At 37.5% G+C, this 5,552-nt stretch overlaps 1 pseudogene; it reads right to left on the reverse strand.

Annotated features, from left to right (window-relative positions):
• Nucleotides 1–592: 592 nt before the first annotated feature.
• LOC101643844 lies at nucleotides 593–1,789 on the reverse strand (annotated as a pseudogene).
• Nucleotides 1,790–5,552: the final 3,763 nt, after the last annotated feature.

A 5,552-nucleotide genomic window follows, 5' to 3' on the forward strand; every position in this document is an offset into this window, starting at 1 on the left:
AATGTGGTGAAGAAAGTGGATGGTATCCAGATATCAAAAGATAGAGTCTTGGGTCTTAAAGGCTTTAAGTTAAATAAGCAGACATCTAACAGGGAAGCAACAAAACCCACATGGTAGAAGCACACCAGCCTGTGTGATCACAAAGTGTCAAAGTGATCAGGTATCACCCATCAGGAGACCCCAAAAAAACAATCATATTGATGTAAACAAGGAGGTTCGGAGTGGAAACCCAAAGCCCATCTGTAAACAATTGGACATTCCCTCACAAAAAGCTCAGAAGAAAGGGATGAGCCAGCCAAGGTACTGTATAGCATGGAAAAAACAGATGACATCCCCCTAGTTTTTAATGCTTCCTCCTAACTACAATGACCCAAGTTCTACCTTACAAATCCTGCTAGACCAGAGCATGTACTCTGGTTCTTGACATACTAAATTCAGGACAGATAAACCCTTCAGGAACAGTAATGGGAGTAGTGATACCATGAGAGTGAGAGGAAGGTGGTGGGAGAAGGAGGAGAAAGGGGGAACCTATTGGAATATAGTTATTTTCAACTCATGTTGAGCTGACTTCATTTGTTCAACTTGTTTGGTGTTATTCTGCTAAATCAAGTGTGTTTAATTCTTCTTCATTAGTTCATCCAAATCTTCCCCAGTGAAAATGTTTTCATCAAAAGGAACAGCATTAATGGCTCCATTTTCCTGTACCTCTCCTTTGTTATCCTCTTCCAACTCACTTCTCTACACATTTTCTGCCCTACCTCTGAAAGCTTCACTTAATTTATTTTCATCCTTTTATGAAGTATATGTGCTGAATCTTTTAAGACTGGCTACTATAATACCTACCTTGTCATCATCTCTTGGAATGTACAGGCTTTTACATTCACAGAATCATCAGCCTAATCACCACCTATTCCTTGGGTGTCATGGGTATCATCTGCTTCTTCATCATCATCATCAACCAGTTCAGGACAAAATACAAACACCTCACGACCACTGATCACTAGTGCTTTCCCTGCTTTGAAGTCCACTTTTCTTCTTTCCATAACTTGCTCAACTTTATCAATCTTTTCTTGTATTTTCATTGTTTTCCATGCAAAAAGATTTTAGTAACATTTGGACCTAGGGTAGAGCGCTGTCTTTCAATGAAATCTTCTAATGAAATTTCACCTTTATTCTCTTCTTTTTGTCTTTTTTCAACACAAATCCAGAGGGAAGTTCATGATGATACTTACACATATCACACCCTCCAGGGTATACCCCAAACCAATCATACTCGTTTTCAATAACATCAAGGAAATGGTTGCACACTATTTGAGTTTTTGTATTTTTTCTTTTCCTCCTCATCAAGATTTTTGTTCAATACTTCTTCCACTTTTTTCTCATCCCAATTATCCAGGTATCTTTTTCAGGTCTTCATCTCTTCACATTTTACATTTTGTCTCTGGAGTCAAATTATGAGAGTGCACTTAACTCCTTTAGTGCACTGTCCTTACTTGAAGAATACATATACCACAGATTTGGGATCTGCCCTTTACTTAGTTTTTGAACAGCAAAGGCAACTTTGAATACATCATTTAGCTCCTGTAATTCTTTCTTATTGTCATCTTTCTTCAATTACTTTACAGCTTCACTTTGTGCTACCTGTCTGGATTTTGTTAGCCAAACTTAACTTGATGAATAACAGCCTTGGCAAACTTCTGTTGCTTTGCTCCTTTCTTATTTTTTAGTCGAAAAGTATGTTTCTGACCATCTTCTCTTTCTTCTACTGCTGCCCCTGGCCTAAGCCCATTTCTTGGTATGTGTGTGTGGTGGGGGGCATTGTTGAGGCAGATGGTATCTGCCAAACTTAAGCACAGATGGACATTGCAAAGGGTTCTGGCCCCATGGCCAATTTTATTTATTTATTTTTCATGTATGATGTTCTTGACATCCCACAGCTTGACAGGTCTTCTGTCATTAGTACCTATTGAGTCAAATCTATTCTTGAAATGTTCTCAAAATTCAGGATGTATTTATTAAGGTCAGGAAGAATACACTCATTATATTTTAAACTGAAGTAATAAGTAATATTTCAAGCCTTGAGTTGGAATAATGTAAATTCTATTTGAAAGATATTCAACAATTCAGTAACAATCAAAAGAAGTTGTAAAGACTATATTGTAGTCTTTATTAAAGACTGTATTTAAAAAATCTAGTTGACATTCAGATAGTTTAAGAGATAGCATATGAACAAGAATCAATATTACTGAAGGAAGAATTCCAAGAAGCATGAAGGCATTAGCCAAAAAGAAATGTTTGGCAATTGATGGAATACCCATTGACATGTTTCAACATGCTGATGAAGCAATGGAATCACTCACTCAAAGGTGCCAGTAAAATTTGGACTAGAAGCGATCCATATTTGTGTTCTTTCCAAAGAAGGTGATGCAACAGAATGTGCAAATTAAATGGTAATATCATTGTTATCAAATAAAAGTAAAAGTTTGCTGGAGATCATTTAATAATGGTTGTTTCAATATACTGACAGGGAGCTTCCAGACACTAGCAACCTATGATATGCATATGACATATTTGAAGTTCTTCCTGATTAATATCAAGGATTATAGCCTTCAAGATGTGTTACAACTCAATGAAAAGAAAATCCAAACCTTCACAACTGTACCAACAGGTAACACCATGATAAATAGAGAAAAATGTTGAAATTGCCAAGGATTTCAACTTACTTGTCTCCACAATCAATGTTCATGGATGTAGCCATTAAGAAATCAAAGGATGCCTTTTTTTGAGTAAATCTGCAGCATGAGACTTCTTTGAAGTGTTCAAGAGCAAGGATGTCATTTTGAGAACTAAAGTGGCCTGATTCAAGCAATGGTATTTTCCATCACTACTATATATAGGAAAGCTGGCCTATGAATAAGGAAGACCAAAGAAGAAACAGTGCATTTAAATTATGCTGGAAAAGAATATTGAAAATGCCATGGACTGCCAAAAGAACAATCAAATCTATCTTGAAAGGATGATAGACAGAATGTATCTTAGAAGCAAGGATGGTGAGACCTCTACTCACGTATTTTGCATGTGATCTTTGAAAAAGGACACCATGCTTGCTAAAGTACAGGGTGGTGAAAAAAGTGGAATATATTAAACAAAATGGATTGGTACAGTGGCTGCAACAATTGTGAAGATGTTGCAGAATTAGAAAGTGTTTTGTTTTGTTGTACACAGGTTGGCTATGATTGAAACTGAGTTGGAGGCATCTAACAACAACATATATATTGTCTCTAATGGGTTTGTTTTAATTTTCCTCTACTTCAACCACATCTTACTTATTAGCAATTGATGGCTTTTCTGCAGTCAACTCCTGGCCTCAGTTTTATTAGTGAACTTTAGCTTGTCCATTGACTTTCCCCATAGAATTTTGTGTATTTTGTTTGGTGAAATCCATTTGTATAGTCACTATGCTGTTTTAAAAAGGCAAATGAAGAAGCCATTGTTCTCGCAAAATTTTATTGTGTGATCTCAGCTTTGTTTCTATCACCAAGTCCATAATTTCACTTACTTTTTCTTTCTTTTTGTTTTTAGCCTTTACATTTCAATTGACAATATTTTTCCATGAAAGCTGATTGCATGTTTGATCAACTTGATAATTAAAACCTTGCTAGAATTCTTCAGTTTCTTCAACATTGGTTTTTATGTTTGGTCAGTAATTTGAAAATATAGTTCTACTAATTGGATTTGGTTGTTTGCAGATAGATATCAATTTATAGACAGCATTGTATTTCATGATATATCTTGAAATGCTCCTTTTGACTATAAATGTGAGAACATTTGTGTTAGTCTGGGTTGAATAGAGAAAAAAATTCACAGACACTCATATTTATATTAGAAAGAGCTTTATATAAAGAGCGATTGTATATTAAGGAAACATCCCAGCCCAGACCATATCAAGTCCATAAGTCCAATAATAGCCCAATGTCCAATACCAATCTATAAAATCTTCTTAAGACTCACAAAACACATGCAATGATGCCTTTGGCAGGCAGATCACAGGCCAGAAGTTGGGAAATCTTGTGGATTCAATGGCATTGTAGGCATCTCACCACTGGCAGGGGTCTCTATGTGGCTCATCCAGGTCAGGGTACTAGTGTAGCTTCATGTGTCTTGTCAGCTGCAATGTTCCCGAGCGAGTGAACAGAGAGAGAGCGTGTTTCCCACCTTGAAGAAGGAATACAGGAGTTCCCAGAATCCTCAAGATAAGGCAATGCCCACCCAGAGTTCTCAGTGGCAATGAACTGCTTGACAGGCTACACTCTACCCCTTCATTCTTAATCCTCTTAATTTGGCAAACGGTTATATAACCACCACAACATTCCTTTTGAATTTGTCATTCCTGCTATAGTAAACAATAAGATTGTTTCATAATGAGAAATACCAGTCCATTTCAGCTCAATACTGCCTAGAATAACTATTCTTATGCAATCCATTTCAATTTTGATGACTTCCAATTTTTCTAGATTTATACTTTGTGCATTATAAGTCCCAATTATTAAAAGTTATTTGCAGATGTTTCTTCTCTGAGGTATTTAGTTTAGTGTGCCAACCTGGTCAATAAATACATGTGGGGTTAATTGAAGGGCGTAGGGATAAATGGCTCAGTGAGCCTCGCCTTTCGTGTTCTTGGGTCTCTTGCTTTCTGATGGCCAGACCAGGGTGTAGCTGCCTTAGCTAGTTCCCTGCTTTAGCTGGCAAGGCTCAGTTCCTGCAAGACATCCCTGAGGAGAAGCCACGTGGACCTACCCCGATGCAGCCTTGTGTGCTGGAGCAGCTGTGTGGAGACCCCTGCCAGCACTGAGATGCTTACATGTTCACTGATTCAGCTTTTCTCCTGCACAGCATCATTGTGTGTGTTTTGTGAGATGGAGAAGGACTTTGTGGATTGGTGTCGGACATATGGGTTAATGATGGACTTGTGGGCTTGGGCAGCACTGGGTTGGGATGTTTTCTTGATGTGCTCTTAATCTTTATATAAAACTTTCTCTTATACATGAGTTTCTTTGGATTTGTTTCTCTAAAGTGCCCAGACTAACACATTCTTATTTTGAGTCTTGACCCATCAGCAAATGAAGGACTGGAAGGCTTTATTTCATCTATATCATTATGGTTGATTTCTCTTTAAGAAGCCTATTCTTCCTCAGTCGTATTTTGAGTGCCTTCCAAGTTGTGGGGCTCATCTTCAGGCATTATCTCTGACAATGTTCTGCTGCTGTATATGAAGGTTTCAGTATCTGACAATGCTCTTCTGCTATTCATAGTTTTAGTGACTAATTCCTATGAAATGGACAAGCTATTTCTTCTTCAGAGTTGGTTCTTAGTCTGGAAGCACTACTGAAAAATGGATCACCTTGGGTGACCTTGCTGGTATTTGAATTCCAGTAATGAATTCCATCATCATAGCAACATGCAAGTCACCACAACACACAGATGGACAGACAAGTCATGGAACCACTGCTTCATAAATAACAATGGAAGTGAATTCTGATTCTTATAACCAT

The sequence above is a fragment of the Echinops telfairi genome, unplaced genomic scaffold, assembly GCF_000313985.2.
Source record: "Echinops telfairi isolate 266 unplaced genomic scaffold, ASM31398v2 ScPeMD7_44;HRSCAF=162, whole genome shotgun sequence".
Classification (NCBI taxonomy): domain Eukaryota; kingdom Metazoa; phylum Chordata; class Mammalia; order Afrosoricida; family Tenrecidae; genus Echinops; species Echinops telfairi.